Below are 19,551 nucleotides of genomic sequence, written 5' to 3' on the forward strand. Positions count from 1 at the left end.
CACCTGTACGCACACTCCCCCACACCTGTACGCACACCTCCCCCCACAGCTGCACGCACTCACCCCCCACACCTGTACGCACACTTCCCCCCATACCTATACGCACACCCCCCCACACCTGTACACACACCTCCCCACTACACCTGCACGCACTCACCCCCACACCTGTACGCACTCACCCCCCCACCTGTACACACTTACCCCCCCACACCTGTACACAATCAGCCCTCACACATACACACACCTGTAAACACGCACCAAACTCCGGTCCCCCTGTACACAAACAGGCCCCTCCCCTCATTTGTACGGGGAGTGCACATGCAGGACGTAGCCAGAGGTGGCAGTAAAGAGCCCGATGTGAGCAGAATAACACAGAGACAGAGAATAACAGCAGATGCCAACTCTTCTGTTGTGAATGAATGTATAGACTGAGAATGACAGGGCAGCCAAGTTGCTCCCAGAGCTGTCCGGTGGCCTGGCCCCTCCTGATGCTTGGGCCCCCTACTTGTGTATTGGCTATCCCCAGACCTTTCACATTGTCGATAACAATGAAAATTCTACCTGCAACACTGCCTGGCTTGCCAAGGGCCAGATGGTGCATGTACATGTACATGCTGTCTGCGCTTGTCTGACTCTTAAAGCGATAGTAAACTCTGGAGAATTTAAAAAAAAAAATGTTTCCTCCTGAAAGGCAATATCATAATGTTACCACAAACTACCACATATGCCACATACTAGTACATTATGAAAAACCTACCTTGAAATGAAGCCCTCCAGAGGCTTCCATCTTCACCCTGTCTTCCTTCCGGGTTTACAGGCTGTGACTACTGGAATGGGCGAGCCACGATGACATCACTCCTGTGCTTGCGCGAGGGAGTCTCGGCCATGGCACACAACCCTTAGGAGACATTAATTTAACCAACAGGTAAGCTTTATTATAAGGTTACCTGTAGGTAAAATTCAAAATGTAGAGTTTACTACTGCTTTAACTTTGCATATGAACTGGTTGCACCATAGAATGTAATAACAGCACCAGTTGTGAAGCTAGAAGTATGGGTATCAGTATATACTCCACCCTGTTAATTTCTGTTCACAAATACTTGTCAACTGCAGTGGAGAATCTGGGAGGTGTGAGATATGAGTGTTTATGACTAAATTCAAAGCTGGCCATAGATGGATGAAAATCCCTGCCGACACTGCTGAATTTCGATTCATCTATGGCCATTCCCTTTCGTGAAAAATTGATCTAATGATCGACTTCCCCCAAATGGGCTTATTGGATAAATTGTGTTTGATTAGTGCTGCAGCCATGTAATGACAGCTTAAAACTATAAAAAAACAGATCAAAATCTAGAATTGCATTTGCATGGTGTTTTATACACAAATTAGATACCACATGCATTAAAAATAAGAGCACTAGAAGGAAAATCCTAATTGAAATCCTTAATTTAAAAAAATATATATATAAGCCCCTTCTTGATTTTTTATTTTTTGCATATTTGTCACACTTAAATGATTCAGATCATCAAACTAATTTTATTATAACACAAAGGTAACCGAAATGAATACAAAATGCAGTCTTTAACCGCTTACCGACCGCCCGCCGTCGTTTGAAGGCGGCAGAATGGCTCCCCTGCGCAAATCGCCGTAGCTGTACAGTGACCGCTTTAAGGGGAATAGGGGGCATGGGCGCATGCCCGCCGCGTTACTGAAGAGCTGATGCTCGTACCCGGCGGTCACGATGTCAGCCGGCACCCGCGATCGATCCTGACAGAGCCAGAAGGAGGATCTGTGTGTGTAAACACACAAATCCACGTTCTGGCAGGGGAGAGGAGACCGATCGTGTGTTCCTATATAGGAACACCGATCGGTCTCCACCCCCAGGCAGTCCCATCCCCCCTACAGTTAGAACACACTGAGGGAACACATTTAACCCCCTGATCACCCCCTAGCGTTAACCCCTTCCCTGCCAGTGACATTTATACAGTAATCAGTGGCTATTTTTAGCTCTAATCGCTGTATAAATGTCAGTGGTCCCAAAAAAGTGTCAAAAGTGTCCGATCTGTCCGCCGCAATGTCCCAGTCCTGATAAAAATCGCAGATCGCCGCCATTACTAGTAAAACAAAAATAATAAAAATGCCATAAATCTATCCCCTATTTTGTAGACGCTATAACTTTTGCACAAACTAATCAATATACCCTTATTGCGATTTTTTTTTACCAAAAATTTGTAGAAGAATATATATCGGCCTAAACTGAGGAAGAAATTCGTTTTTTTTAAATTTGGGAATATTTATGCTAGCAAAAAGTAAAAAATATTGTGTCTTTTTCAAAATTGACAATTTTTTTGTTTATAGCGCAAACAATTTTAACTGCAGAGGTGATCAAATACCACCAAAAGAAAGCTCTATTTGTGGGGAAAAAAGGACATCAATTTTGTTTGGGTACAAAGTTGCATGACGGCGCAACTATCAGTTAAAGTGACGCAGTGCCGTATCGCAAAAAATGGCCTTTTCAGGAAGGGGGAAAATCCTTCCGGAGCTGAAGTGGTTAAATAATTATTTCATTTATTGAGGGAAAAAAGCTGTCCAAACCTGCTTGGTCCTATGTGAAAAAGTAATTGCCCCCTAAACCTAATAACTGGTTGTGCCACCCTTGGCAGCAACAACTGCAATCAAACGTTTGCGCTAACTGGCAATGAGTCTTTCACATTGCTGTGGAGGAATTTTAGCCCACTCTTCTTTGCAGAATTGTTTGAATTCAGCCATATTGAACGGTTTTCCAACATGAACAGCCTGTTTAAGGTCATGCCACAGCATCTCAATTGGATCTAAGTCCAGACTTAGATTTTTTTTGCCAAATTTGAGACAAGCCTTTGTGTTCTTTTTGGTCAGCAGTGACTTTTGCCTTAGAACTCTCCCATGGATGCCATTTTTGCCCAGTTTCTTTCTTATTGTTGAATCCTGAACACTGATCTTACCTGAGGCAAGTGAGGACTGCAGTTCTTTAGATGTTGTTCTGGGTTCTTTTATGACCTCCTGGATGAGTCGACATTGTGCTCTTGAAGTAATTTTGGTAGGCTGGCCACTCCTGGGAAGGTTCACCACTGTTCCAAGTTTTATCCGTTTGTGGATAATGGCTCTCACTGTGGTTTGCTGGAGTCCCATAGCCTTAGAAATGGCTTTGTAACCCTTTCCAGACTGTTCTCATCTGTTCTTGAACCTCTTTACATCATGGCATGACGTGTTGCTTTTTTAGGTCTTTTATTGTGCTTCACTTTGTCAGACAGCTTCTATTTAAGTGATTTCTTGATTAAACAGGTATGGCAGTAATCAGGCCTGGGTGTGGCAAGTAAAATTTAACTCAGCTTTTCAAAAAATGCAGTTAATCACAGTTCATTTATGATTAAGCGGGGGGGGGGGGCAATCAGTTTTTTTCCCTTTAATAAATTAAATCCTAATTAAAAAATAGCATATTGTATTTACACAGATTATATCAGTGTAATAGTACAATTTGTTTGATGATCTTAATCATTTAAGTGTCACAAATATGTAAAACATTAAAAAATTAGGAAGGGGGAGGACTTTTTGAGGACTTTGCACAGCACTGTGTGTAAATATAAATATATATATATATATATATATATATATATATATATATATATATATTTACACACAGTGCTGTGCAAAGTCCTCAAAAAGTCCTCCCCCTTCCTAATTTTTTAATGTTTTACATATGTATATATATATATATATGTTAGAAGGCCAGTGTGCTGGCCTGAATTTATGGGAGGAGCCCGGAGGGTATTTAAGCTGACCACTTCCCCTTCCTCTTTGTCAGTTTCAGTGCATGATACTACATGTCACTGTGCTGACTCTTCCCAGCTTACCTTGTGTTCATAAGTCTGTGCGTTCGATTACAAGTGGGTTGCTGCGTCTTCGTCGGCGGTTCTCGCTTGCTGTTGCAGGTAGGGTTCAAACCTTTTTGTTCATATGCAATGTTACCATTGGATATGTTTCCTATACCTGCAAACCTAGATTTGCAGGCTCGCTCTGCCTTGCTTGTCATCCTATCCACAAACATACGATTCGTTCGTAGATCCAAGCCTCTGAGCAATTGTCGGTTGTTCTCTGATATCACTCGATACAGGCTTCATTTTCTCATAGAATTCACTGTCTATGGGGTTGCCGTCTCATCCATTTGGAGATCAGCATGTATTATTTGCATGGGTTCTGTGTCTGATTGAGGTGGTAATTAGACCCACATGGGGCCTTGTCTGCACTTTGATTAGCCTGGGGGGCTGGGTGGTTGGTATGTGTTCGGTTCTAGAAGTAAGGTGTGGTATACACGCTGCAACTGATTTGTATTGGATTCACTTCATACATCTTACAACCGATTTGTATCAGTGCCATCTCTTTACAACCGATTCATATTGCATACCTGTTACAACCTAGTCGCATTGGCAGCACAACGGTTCGCATCGGATGCATCCCGCTCACTGATTCTTATTAGTCCCTGTTGTACCCCACAAATGGTTCGTTGTTTATGTAATTTTCTATTGACTGTTTCGTATTGCTTTCATGTCATACAAATCACAGTCGGATTCAAGCCTAGTCGCCTCGGCGGCACAACGGTTTGCATCGGTCTTATCCTGCACACCAATTTGTAGTGGTTCTTACCATACCCTACGATTCATTATTTATTTTATTTATTTTTTGTCCGATTCACATCACCTCAGCAGCTGCATGCATCACAGTCCACTCCGAACCTAGTCGCACAAGCGGCACCACTGTTCGTGTCACGAGTATCCCACACACCAATACGTAGCAGTCCCTATAACAAATCTACGATTCGTTACGTATGCCACTTCTCAGTTCCTTCCTACATATACAATTTCTGCTATCCTTTTCTTTTTCGCCTATCAGTAGGTGACCTTTCTTGCAATCGCTGCAAGCTATGCATCTCATCATAACTCCTTGCAATCGCTGCAAAACACGCATCTCAGCATATACCCATTTGCAATCGCTGCAACATGCATCTCAGTATAAACTCCTTGCAATCACTGCAAGAACACGCATCTCAACATTTACCCATTTGCAATCGCTGCAAAAACATGCATCTCAGTATAATCTCCTTGCAATCATTGCAAGATTGCGCATCTCAACATTTACCCATTTGCAATCGCTGCAAAAACATGCATCTCAGTATAATCTCCTTGCAATCATTGCAAGATTGCGCATCTCATCATTTACCCATTTGCAATCGCTGCAAAAACATGCATCTCAGTATAAACTCCTTGCAATCGCTGCAAGAACATGCATCTCAACATTTACCCATTTGCAATCGCTGCAAAAACATGCATCTCAGTATAATCTCCTTGCAATCATTGCAAGATTGCGCATCTCAACATTTACCCATTTTTGCAATTGCTGCAACATGCATCTCAGTATAAACTCCTTGCAATCGCTGCAAGATACGCATCTCATGATAACTCCTTGCAATCGCTGCAAAAAACACGCATCTCAGCATATACCCATTTTGCAATCTCTGCAAAACATGCATCTCAGTACAAACTCCTTGCAATTGCTGCAAGATACGCATCTCAGCATATACCCATTTTGCAATCACTGCAAGAACACGCATCTCATCATAACTCCTTGCAATCGCTGCAAGACACGCATCTCATCATAATTCCTTGCAATCGCTGCAAGACACGCATCTCATCATAACTCCTTGCAATCGCTGCAAGACACACATCTCATCATAACTCCTTGCAATCGCTGCAAAAAAACATGCATCTCGGCATATACCCATTTTGCATCTCAGTACAAACTCCTTGCAATTGCTACAAATACACGCATCTTACCATTTACCCGTATACAATCACTGCAAAACATGCTTCTCAGTATAAACTCCTTGCAATTGCTGCAAATACACGCATCTTAGTGTTTACCCACTTGCAATAGCTGCAAAACATGCATCTCAGCATTTACCCTTTTTTGCAATCACTGCAAAACACGCATCTAAGTATAAACTCCTTGCAATCGCTGCAAAAACACGCATCTCAGCATATACCCATTTGCAATCGCTGCAAACATGCATCTCAACATATACTCCTTGCAATCTCTGCAAGCACACTCAGTGGTGCTCATACAGCCCACTTCATTTTTTAGTGGCACTTAATTGGTCACTCTTCTCCAGTGGCATTCATACGAGCCACTCATCGTTTTCGTCTGTCTTTTCTCCCTCAGGTCAGTCGAGTTCAGGTTCCATCCTGTACCAGGTTGGACGTTATTTCCCAGGTAAAAAAAAACAAAAAAAAAACGCTATGTTTGCATCTTCACCAGGGCCAGTCGCATACACGGGGGACACATAAAAAAAAGAAAAAAAAAAAGTAAAGAAATCTTGTTGCACTCATGTCACCCCTACTGCAGGTGTTCCCGGTCGACCGAGTTTCGATCATAACCAGGACCTCGCTACTAGAGCGTCAGTCAGGGCCTAGTTCATGGGCTTTTCTATCACATCATTCTGCAGCACCCTTTCACTATACCGTTACTTCACATACATCATTGGACGTGATCTCCAGGCGTTAGTTCTGTCACATATGTCTATACATGGCACTCTGTTTTCGAAGGGCGACCCTTCACCTCGTAGACAAGGTCGCATAACAGTAGACTTGCTGGCAGTGCAAGTGTTAGCAGGCCGAGCACACTACAGACCGTAACATTCCTACGTAGGCCTTACCAGACTTCTACTTCTCACCCCAGTACGCCCTGGGGTTCTGGTCTTCAGGTTTGTGCTTGCCACAGACAGGCACCCGAGCTATCGGTTATCTGGCCAGTCACCTCCTGGCCCACCTCGGTCACCACGCACTCTTGTGAGTTTTCTAAATTTCCACTCAACATAAGTTCTGCACAACAGAACTCTGTCAGCTCCTGTCTATGCCTATCATTCCTTTTTCTGTACTTCTCCCTTTTTCCTCCTCTGAGTTTTCTCTTTACCACTCCGCTCCCTATCCTATGGCTATGACTCCTCTTAAATATGAGCACCCAGCCCCCTTTTTGTCTTCTGGCAGCGAGGACTTCACACCCGCCCCTCTGTTACCCCCCCCAAGCGGCTCAGAGCGCGGCTGCCTGCAGTCCCTCAGGGGACGGAACATCCCCCAAACTCATAGCTGAGTCGCAGGGATGTTCCCTTTCCTGCTAACGGCCAGGAAGGCAAAGGTTTTCAGGCTCCTCTTCCCGCCTCCAGCTGCAGCTGGGCCCAACATGCATCCCTACAATCCATCCACGGGGCCCAGCTGCACTCTTTGGTCTCCCCCTTAGCCGCAACAGTTCAGACGTCCAGACCAGAGTCACACCTTTGAAAGTTCGCCCATTCATGGCCCTCCCGGACCTGGTCATGGTCCCGATGACAGCTTCTCCTTCTGCAGGTACACCAGGCTCTGCACCTATCCTCCTCCCTGTTCATCTTGTCCCGACCAGCATCAGGGAGGATACATTGGAGGGCAAAGACGTCAATTGGCATCCCTGCTCATCTCAGTCCATGACTTAGCTGACAACAAATCATACGCCTGGGGGGATGTCTCAGTGGTTGTCAAGTCGAGAGACCCCAGCCTCAGTCGTAAGCTGTCAGCCACTGAGTTCGCCCTGGCCTTCGGGATGTTCAGAGATGTACTTTGTTCAGCCACCCTCAGCAGGAGGGAGGAGCGGGACTTATACCTTCATGCAGTGACAGATCTTGCTTACAAATATGGAGGTTTTGCCGTCTACGACCATCGGTCATTTTCAGCCAAAGCAGCAGCGAGACTTGCCCAGTTCTAGATAAGCTCTGACTGGAGCCTCACAGACACGGAACTCTTTTGTTGCCACTTCGCCCACAAAGCTGACGGTTTTGCCCAATCCCTCACTTGAACCTGTCACACCAGGCCCAGTGTCACAGGGTTATCCATTATCCGGACGATTTTCTGCTTATCGAACACCTAGACATACCCCCCGGTAGATCTAGACAAGCTAAGAGAGGTCTTCAACAATCTCAATGAACACATAGTGGAAGGTCCAACACATTTCATAAGTTTCTCAGGCATCGTCCTGGATACGCACGCCATGCAGCCTAGCCTGCCTTCTGACAAATTAGCTTGTGTTGGGTTGGTCATTCAGGAGTTTACAGGAGTCACAGGAATGTACTAAAAGACAGCTGCAGTCCTTGATAGGGATGCTCAATTTCACTATGAGAACAATTCCTCAGGGGCGGTCGTTCATCTCAAGGCTCTTAGTCTTTCTTGCCCGAGTGCAGGACCCGACCAAGTCCTCAGACTAGACCCAGCAGCAATAGCAGACTTGGCTATGTGGGACGAGTTCCTCTGCAACTGGAACGACATATCAATGTTTTTCCCTCAGTATCAGCTCAGTCGCCCCAGGTAGTCACAGATGCTGCAGCCTCCACTGGCTTTGCTGCAATTTTTGGCCATCACTGGTTTGCCAGACCTTGGCCCCCGGAAATCTGCCTGATTCCTGGTTTCCCTCGATCTTCCTCATTGTTCGAGCTGTACCCCATTGTGGCAGCAGCCCAAGTCTGGGGCCACACGTGGACAGATCAGACAGAGCTCTTCACCACAGACAACCAGGTTACAGCTGACATCATTAATAAGGGTAGATCCAAGTTGCTCCCCGTCATGTCCTTCCTGCGCAGTCTGCTGCAATTGTCACTACATCACCAAATTTAACAGTTACTGTAAGCATATCCCTGGCAAGTGCAATACCGCAGCCAATGCACTGTCCTGCTCCAATTTTGTCTCATTCTTCCAGCAGGAACCCGGAGCTGACCCGTCATCCACTCCTATCCCACCTCTCAACTAACAATGGATTGAAGCCACACCTTGCCAATGCAACCCAGCTCATCAACCACTCACTATTTAGCAACACACTAAAGGCTTATCCCACGGCCTGGAACACCTACCGTAGGTTCCTTGCCACTTGTCCCGGAACCACAGTAGATGACGTCACTCATGTCCTAGCCTTTATATCTTATTGCCAAACACAGCTGGCTCTCCCTCATACCCCTATCAGGCTGTACCTGGCCGGTATCCAAGCCACTATGTCCTTTATCTTACGGAAAACGCAACAAACCGGACCCGGAGTGGATATAAACTTCTTTCGAACCAGCAACGCCTGGTGCCCAGCAACGATCTTTTGACCATCTGCTCTTTCACCTACCCAGCCAGCCAGTCTCCAGCCCGTTACTGCCTTTTCAGGTCAACCACCTGAGTGGAAATCAGTTTATTAAACATGTTTGGGTCCTACTGGTCAACTTAGGCCTAGACCCCAGGTGGTATTCTGGATATTCCTTTGGATCGGCGCAGCCTCAGCCACATCTCAGCACGGAGTACGGCAGGTGAAAGTCTGCATGCTTTACCAGATATATATATTCCCTCAAGATGGCCCTTTCTCCAAGCTCACTCAATGAGGTTAGAGGTAATAAAGATACTTCCCTACCTGGTTATTTTTGGCCCCTTTTCTTGCCATACCTACCAGACGACCAAAAGCCACACCTCAGGTCTATTTATGTTGTGAGTCTTGTCGCGTGTTTATGTGATCCACATTTGTCTCGGTCTTAGGGCCACGACTATATATATATATATATATATCTCACAAAAGTGAGTACACCCCTCACATTTTTGTAAGTATTTTATTATATCTTTTCATGTGACAACACTGAAGAAATTACACTTTGCTACAATGTAAAGTAGTGAGTGTACAGCTTGTATAAGAGTGTAAATTTGCTGTCCCCTCAAAATACCTCAACACATAGCCATTAATGTCTAAACTGCTGGCAACAAAAGTGAGTACACTCCTAAGTGAAAATGTCCAAATTGGGCTCAAAGTGTCAATATTTTGTGTGGTCACCATTCATTTCCAGCACTGCCTTAACCCTCTTGGGCATGGAGTTCGCCAGTGCTTCACAGGTTGTCACTGGAGTCCTCTTCCACTCCTCAATGACAATATCATGGAGCTAGTGGATGTTAGATACATTGCGCTCCTCCACCTTCCATTTGAGGATTTCCCACAGATGTTCAATAGGATTTAGATCTGGAGACATGCTTGGCCAGTCCATCACCTTTACCCTCAGCTTCTTTAGCAAGGCAGTGGTCGTCTTTGAGGTATGTTTGGGGTCGTTATTATGTTGGAATACTGCCCTGTGGCCCAGTCTCTGAAGGACAGGATAATGCTCCGTTTCATTATGTTACAGTACATGTTGGCATTCATGGTTCCCTCAATGAACTGTAGCTCCTCAGTGCCGGTAGCACTCATGCAGTCCCAGACCATGACACTTCCACCACCATGCTTGACTGTAGGAAAGACACACTTGTCTTTGTACTCCTCACCTCCTCGCTGCCACACAAGCTTGACACCATCTGAACCATGTACACTCAACTTCTTTGGTCGACCATGGCGAGCCCTGTTCTGAGTGGAACCTGTCCTGTTAAACCGCTGTATGGTCTTGCCTACCACGCTGCAGCTCAGTTTTAGGGTCTTGGCAATCTTTTTATAGCCTAGGCTATCTTTATGTAGAGCAACAATTCTTTTTTTTTCTGATCCTCAGAGAGTTCTTTGACATTAGGTGCCATGTTGAACTTCCAGTGACCAGTATGGGAGAGTGAGAGCTATAAAAAAACAAATTATCACACCTGCTCCCCATTCACACCTGAGACCTTGTAACACTAACGAGTCACATGACACCGGGGAGGGAAAATGGCTAATTGGGCCCAATCTGGACATTTTAACTTTGGGGTGTACTCACTTTTGTTACATAAAGTGCGCTTGTAAGACCGCTGCGCAAATATGGTGTGACAGAAAGTATTAAGTGAAAAACTCTGCACCAAACTACAAGAAAATTACTAACAAAATGTAAATAAAGTGCTAGTCCCCTCAAAGAGTGGTGTGCTCCTAATGGTATGTGAAAAAGTTGGGTGTAGGGGGCGCTATATAATAATAGTGCTTAATAGCTAATTGATCATTTTTGTACCAAACAATTGAAAAAGTGTTGATTCATAGTCATCTCCTAGGATAAAAATGGGTAATGGATACAATCCCAACAAAAATGACAAGTGTAAACATATAAATGAGTGAAAAAAAGGTCCACAGAAAAGTCCACAACAAAAGATATATGTAAAGAAGCTTCAATCTTCCGAATATAGCAGTGTCTTCTAACAAAGGTTTGAAATCCTTCACCAAGCGTTTAGGGAAATATGGACACCAATAAGTGAATAGATAAGTGATCTGCTTACCAGACCAATTTGACTTCTTTCCTAGGAAAGATAGTCAAACTGCGCTTATGCAGTATAGTGCACAAATATAGTGAATGCATTAACACTTTCATGTACTCCTGAACAGTTGCAAAGTGAGAAAGAGTTCACATTGTTGTAGTGCATAGCACTTTCACCTAGCAGTAGGAAGGGTCGCTGGTTCGAATCCCAACCACGACACTACCTGCCTGGAGTTTGCATGTTCTCCCTGTGCCTGCGTGGGTTTCCTCCAGGTACTCCGGTTTCTTCCCACACTCCAAAGACAAAGAGTTAGGGACCTTAGATTGTAAGCTCCTTGAGGGTAGGGACTGATTAGAATGTATATGTAAAGCACTGCGTAAATTGACGGTGCTATATAAGTACCTGAAATAAATAAATAAAAACATTGGAAGATTTTTTAGCTGCAGTGTAAAAATGCTGCTCCTCCTCCACAGGCCATGCTGCAACACAATCTATTGCTCGCTTTGTCCACCGGACACAGTGGATGACTGTGTGGGCCTCTGCCACTAGTTACTGTATAAGAAGACACTGTACTGCACTGGTGATAGTATGTAAAATTTCTTAATTTTCCCAAAAATTGTGACAAAAAAATGACAACTTCAAAAAACTTGCCATGCCTCTTACTAAATACTTTGAGCTGTCTACTTTCTAGAAAGGCATCATTTGGGGGGTATTTGTACTGTCCTGGCATTTCCAGCCTCAAGAAATGAGATCTCAGTACATCAGGATTGATCGATTTTCAAATAATGTATATACTCAAGTATAAGTCAACCCGAGTATAAGTCGAGGCCCCTAATTTACCACAAAAAACTGGGAAAAACATATTGACCCGAGTATAAGATGAGGGTGTGAAATGCAGCAGCTACTGTAAGTGGAAAAAGAGGGTCAACAATGCCCATCTGCAGCTGCATGCCCCCCTGTGTCCTGTGCATGTGTCCTGTGCAGTCTACCTGTGTCCTGTGCATGTGTCCTGTGTCCTGTACATGTCCCTGTGTCCTGTACATGTGCATGTGTCCTGTGTCCCTGTGTCCTGTACTTGTGCCTGTGTCCTGTACATGTGCATGTGTCGTGTCATGTGTCCTGTGTCCCTGTGTATGTGCATGTGTCCTGTACATGTGTATGTGTCATGTGTCCTGTGCAACCTCCGTGTGGCGATCTCCATCCTCCCTGTGGCGATCTCCAACCTCCGATCAGCGTGGGATAATAAAGTTCGGTGGCCATTCCACTGTTCAAAAGCTGCGCCTCCTCCTCATCTGTGATAGGCAGAACACTCAGCAGTCAGCGGTCAGCCTATCATGGACATTCACTCATTCTCATACCACGGACGAGGATGAGAGAATGTCCGTGATAGGCTGTACACTGACTGCTGGGAAATGGAGTGTTCAGCCTATCACAGACGAGGAGGAGGCGCGGCTTTTGAAAGCTAGAATAGCCTCTGAACTTTATTATCACACGCTGGCCGCCGTCTGCCTGCATGATATGCTGATCATGTAGGCAGACGGCGGTGACTCGAGTATAAGTCGAGGGGGGCACTTTCAGCCTAAAAAAAAAAAGGCTGGAAATCTCGACTTATACTCGAGTATATACGGTATATATACCGTAGTTTGTGGACTCCATAACTTTCCTACAGACTAAATAATAAACACTGATTTGGATTATTTTTACCAAAGAAATGTAGTAGAATACATTTTAGCCTAAATTTATGAAGAAAGATAATTTGTTTGCAAAAACCCAGCGGTGATTAAAAACCACCAAAAGAAAGCTCTATTTATGTGAAAAAAAAGTTATATAAATGTTATTTGGGTACAGTGTTGCATGACCTGCAAAATTGCCATTCAAAGTGTGACAGTGCTGAAAGCTGAAAATGGGCCTGGTCAGGAAGGGGGTGAAATTGTCCGGTATTGAAGTGGTTAAGGACTGCCAAAATCAACCCTAGCCAGACTGATTAACTATCACGACAGAGATAGTATACTAGGGAAAGCATTTGACCCTAGGGATATTACAATAAACAGTGCAAGGATATAATTGTATTCAGATTATACTGCAAAGGTGCAAAGAAAGTGGGCTACGTTAGGAATTGTTGGAAGGAGAGAAACTAATTTTTTATACATCAATTGATTCAGTTTCATGGATTGGAAAGAAGTAAAACCATTTCTAATAGCACTGTCTGGAATAATTGTGCACCTGGCGGTTTTAGAAGGCACTGGGGGAAATTTATCAAAACTGGAGCAGACAGAATCTGCAGCAGGTATGCATGGCAACCAATCAGCTTCTAGCTTTCTTTTTCAAAGCCCAACTGAACAAACCAAAGATAGAAGCTGATTGGCTGCCTTGCACAACTGCTCCAGATCAGTGTTTCTAACCTCCAGTCCTCAAGGTACCCGAAAAGGTCATGTTTTCAGGAATTCCCTCAGATGAAACAGCTGGGATAATTACTAAGGCAGTGAAACTGATCAAATCATCTGTGCAAAATAATGGAAAGCCTGAAAACATGACCTGTTGGGGCACCTTGAGGACTGGAGTTGAGAAACACTGCTCCGGATTCTAATTGTTCCAATTTTAAAAAATTCTCGCTCTGTTTTTTTTTCTGTTTGCGGGATTTAGGGGTATGGGTTGTGTAGAGTAGAAATAGGTTGTCTCTTAAAGAAACTAAATTGCAAGTTCTGAGTTTATTTTTTTCCCCTCATGTTCCTTAACAAAGTCTTATGCCGTGTACACAGGGGTGGACTTTTTGGCATCAAAGGTCCGACGGTCTTTCCAACGGACTTTCGATGGACTTTTGACGGACTTTCGAACGAACGGACTTGCCTACACACGATCACACCAAAGTCTGACTGATTCATACGTGATGACGTACGACTGGATTAAAATAAGGAAGTTGATAGCCAGTAGCCAATAGCTGCCCTAGCGTCGATTTTTGTCCGTCGGACTAGCATACAGACGAGCGGATTTTTCGACCGGACTCGAGTCCGTCGGAATGATTTGAAACACGTTTCAAATCTAAAGTCCGTCTGATTTTCGACCGAAAAAGTCCGCTGCAGGTCTGATGAAGCCCACACACGGTCGGATTGTCCAACGGATTCGTCCCGTCGGACCAGTCCAGTCGAAAAGTCCGCCCGTGTGTACACGGCATTATTCTTTATTTTTAGTTTTATTTTCCTATCCTTTTGACCACTTAAGTTGTCATTAGAGAATGATTTTGACATCTGACATTGTAATTAATGTTTACCCTGTAATATGATGTGCAGTAGATAATTTTTTATGGATTCTTTAACACAGGGTTTGGGCATTTCCATTGGTAATGGGGAATTCTGCTATTTCATATTACAGTAAAACCTTGGATTGCAAGCATAATTAATTCCAGAAGCATGCTTGTAATCCAAAGGACTCATATCAAAATGAATTTCCCCATAAGAAATAATGGAAACTCAGATGATTCGTTCCACAACCATTTATTCATAAGTTCTTCAGTTTATAGTCCATATAAAAAGAAATAGCAATGTAAAAGGTTGTGTAACCATAAAATGTCCATCCACAAATGGCAGCCTCCACAAGGGGATAAGAAGCAAAATCCAGCAGGAACTACAGTGTATAAAAGAGAAAAGAGACGCCTCTAAGTGTAGCAAAATGGTTACATTTAATGAAGGTACAACATTTAGCAACTCACATGGCTGATGAATAGGGAGTAAAGATGGACAAAAAGTTAGGGGGGTTTTTAAACTAGGGGACGGGGGGGAGGGTCCAGAGGTAGAGATAGTCAGCACGGAACATATTCCAGAAGGTAGTATTGGGGGCATTTAGTGGTAGGTTGACTAAAGCACATAAACCCAAGGTAAGTATAGTAACAAGTCCTAGTTACAATCTCAGAACACCCAATAAGAGGATAGTATGCGACCGGTCTAAACTACATGCCATGTTCACCAATGCCAGGAGCCTGTTGGACAAGATGGGTGAACTAGAGATACTATTGTACGAGGAGGATTTGGATTTTGTGGGAATTTCAGAGACCTGGTTCAACAGCTCTCATGATTGTCTGGGAACCATTCAAGGTTATACCCTTTATCGCAGGGATAGAGAGGGTAAAAAAGGGGGAGGGGTATGTCTATATATCAAGAATAATGTACAAGTGAATGTGAGAGATGACAAAACTAAGGGAGCTAGGGAGGAGGTGGAATCCTTATGGGTAGAGCTCCAAAGGGATGAAGCTAAGGGGAAAATAATACTGGGAGTATGCTATAGGCCCCCTAACCTGAGGGAGGAGGGGGAGATGGACCTCCTATCACAATTTGGATTAGCAGCAAGGATGGGAAGTTTTATCATAATGGGGGATTTTAAATATCCAGACATAGACTGGGCGGAGGGAACCACACCACGTCCAAGGCTCGCCAGTTCCTAAATGTCTTGCAGGACAATTTCATGGGTCAGATGGTAGACGCACCAACTAGAAATAAAGCGTTACTAGATCTACTGATTAACACCAATACAGACCTGATCACGAATGTGGAAATACCCGGCAATTTAGGAAACAGTGATCACAGGTCAATTGGCTTCGGTATAAATGACACAAATAGGAAACATAAGGGGAATACAAAGACACTGAATTTCAAAAGAGCCAACTGTCCTAAACTACGAACCTTGCTAGAAAGCATAAGTTGGGATAAAATCTTAGGAACAAGAACCCGGAGGAGAGATGGGTTCGCTTTAAGAGCATATTAAATAAGGGCATTAGCCAGTGCATCTTATTGGGAAATAAATTTAAAAGAGCGAACAAAAGTCCTGCATGGCTTAACTCCAATGTAAAAATGCATATAAAAGCAAAGGAGAAGGCCTTCAAAAAATACATGGTTGAGGGATCATCATCAGCATTCAGACTTTATAAAGAATCCAACAAGAAATGTAAAGGTGCAATTAGGGCGGCTAAAATAGAACACAAAAAGCACATAGCGGAGGAGAGCAAAGAAAATCCCAAGAAATTCTTTAAGTATGTAAACAGTAAAAAAGGAAGGACAGACCATTTTGGCCCCATAAAGAATGAGGAAGGACATCTGGCTACAAAGGATGGGGAGATGGCGAAGTTATTGAATTTATTCTTCTCCTCAGTATTCACGAGGGAGTCGTGAGGGGCTTTAGTAACCAAAACTGCAGTGTTTAGCCTCATGACACATCACAGGAAGCACTATCATGGATAATAGAGGACAGAATTAGAATTGGACTTGGGAAACTTAACATTAATAAATCACCGGGACCGGTGAGTTGCCATCTAGATAAAGGAAGGCCCGTAGACATGGTGTATTTGGATTTTGCAAAAGCATTTGACACAGTTCCCCATAAAAGTTTACTGTACAAAATAAGGTCCGTTGGCATGGACCATAGGGTGAGTAGATAGATTGAAACCTGGCTACAAGGGCGAATTCAGAGGGTGGTGATAAGTGGGGAATACTCGGAATGGTCAGGGGGTGGGTAGTGGGGTCCCACAGGGTTCTGTGCTGGGACCAATCCTATTGAATTTGTTCATAAACGACCTGGAGGATGGGGTAAACAGTTCAATCTCTGTATTTGCGGATGATACTTAGCTAAGCAGGGCAATAACTTGATAACAGGATGTGGAAACTGCATGGCAAATGAGGTTTAATGTAGAAAAATGTTAAATATTGCAATTGGGTGGCAAAAATATGAATGCAATCTATACACTAGGGGGAGAACCTCTAGGGGAATCTAGGATGGAAAAGGACCTGTGGGTCCTAGTAGATCTTAGGCTCAGAAATGGCATGCAATGCCACACAGCTGCTAACAAAGCAAACAGAATATTGGCGTGCATTTAAAAAGGGATTAACTCCAGGGATAAAGCGATAATTCTCCCACACTACAAGACTCTGGTTCGGCCGCACCTGGAGTATGCTGTCCATTTCTGGGCAACAGTCCTCAGGAAGAATGTACTGGAAATGGAGCGAGTACAAAGAAGGGCAACAAAGCTAATAAAGGGTCTGTAGGATATTAGTTATGAGGAAAGGTTGCGAGCACTGAACTTATTCAGTGAGACGCTTGAGAGGGGATATGATTTTAATTTACAAATACCATACTGGTGACCCCACATTAGGGATAAAACTTTTTTGTGGAAGGGAGTTTAACAAGACACGTGGCCACTCATTAAAATTAGAAGAAAAGAGATTTAACCATAAACTACACAGAGGGTTCTTTACTGTAAGAGCGTCAAGGATGTGGAATTCCCTTCCACAGGCGGTGGTCTCAGCGGGGGGCATCGATAGTTTCAAAAAACTATTAGATAAGCACCTGAACGACCACAACATACAGGGATTTACACGGTAACACATAGGTTGGACTTGATGGATTTGTGTCTTTTTTTCAACCTCGCTTACTATGTAACCATTATATTTAACCATATTGCTACACTTTATGCCCTGTACACACGGTCGGATTTTCCGACGGAAAAAGTGCGATCGGATTGTCTTGTCGGAAATTCCGATAGTGTGTGGGCTCCATCAGACTTTTTCTGTCGGAATTTTCAACACACAAAGTTTGAGAGCAGGATATAAAATTTTCCAACAACAAAATCCATCGTTTAAATTCTGATTGTGTGTACACAAATCCAACGCACAAAGTGCCAAGCATGCTCAGAATAAATTAAGAGACGTAAGCTATTGGCTACTGCCCTGTTTATAGTCCTGACGTACGTGTTTCACGTCACCGCGTTCAGAACGATCCGATTTTTGTATGCAAGACAAGTTTGAGCCAACATCCGATGGATTTTGTTGTCGGAATGTCCGATCAATATCCGATCGTGTGTACAGGGCATTAGAGGTGCCACTCTTTTATATTCAGTTATGACGTGATGCTACTTGCATATCAAGACATCGCTTGTTTATCAAGTCAAAATTTATTAGAAAATTTTGCTTGTCTTGCAAAACACTCTCAGACCAAGTTGCTCTCAAACCAAGGTTTATCTGTATTAGGTTATATACAGTATCACACAAAAGTGAGTACACCCTCACATTTTTTGTAAATATTTTATTGTATCTTTTCATGTGACAACACTGAAGAAATGACACTTTACTACAATGTAAAGTAGTGAGTGTACAGCTTGTATAACAGTGTAAATGTAAGTGAGTACACCCCTAAGTGAAAATGTCCAAATTGGGCCTAATTAGCCATTTTCCCTCCTCTGTGTCATGTGACTCATTAGTATTACAAGGTCTCAGGTGTGAATCGGGAGCAGGTATGTTAAATTTGGTATTATTGCTCTCACTCTCTCATACTGGTCACTGGAAGTTCAACATGGCACCTCCTGGCAAAGAACTCCCTGAGGATCTGAAAAAAAGAATTGTTGCTCTACATAAAGATGGCCTAGGCTATAAGAATATTGGCAACACCCTGAAACTGAGCTGCAGCATGGTGGTCAAGACCTTACAGCGGTTTAACAGGACAGGTTTCACTCAGAACAGGCCCCGCCATGGTCGACCAAAGAAGTTGAGTGCACATGCTCAACGTCATATCCAGAGGTTGTCTTTGGGAAAGACGTATGAGTGCTGCCAGCATTGCTGCAGAGGTTGAAGGGATGGGGTGTCAGCCTGTCAGTGCTCAGACCATACGCAGCACACTGCATCAAATTGGTCTGCATGGCTGTTGTCCCAGAAGCAAGCCTCTTCTAAAGATGATGCGCAAGAAAGCCAACAGTTTGCTGAAGACAAGCAGACTAAAGACATGGATTACTGGAACTATGTCCTGAGGTCTGATGAGACCAAGATAAACATATTTGGTTCAGATGGTGTCAAGCGTGTGGTGGCAACCAGGTGAGGAGTACAAAGAAAATGGTGTCTTGCCTACAGTCAAGCATGGTGGTGGGAGTGTCATGGTCTGGGGCTGCATGAGCGCTGCCGACACTGGGGAGCTACAGTTCATTGAGGGAACCATGAATGCCAACATGTACTGTGACATACTGAAGAAGAGCATGATCCCCTCCCTTCGGAGACTGGGCTGCAAGGCAGTATTCCAACATGATAATGACCCCAAACACACCTCCAAGATGACCACTGCTTTGCTAAAGAAGCTGAGGGTAAAGGTGATGGACTAGCCAAGCATTTCTCCAGACCTAAATCCTATTAAGCATCTGTGGGGCATCCTTAAACAGAAGGTGGAGGAGCACAAGGTCTCTAACATCCACCAGTTATGTGATGTCATCATGAAGGAGTGGAAGAGGACTCCAGTGGCAACCTACATAGTAAAGTTA

The sequence above is a fragment of the Aquarana catesbeiana genome, linkage group LG13 (assembly GCF_042186555.1).
Source record: "Aquarana catesbeiana isolate 2022-GZ linkage group LG13, ASM4218655v1, whole genome shotgun sequence".
Taxonomy (NCBI): Eukaryota; Metazoa; Chordata; class Amphibia; order Anura; family Ranidae; genus Aquarana; species Aquarana catesbeiana.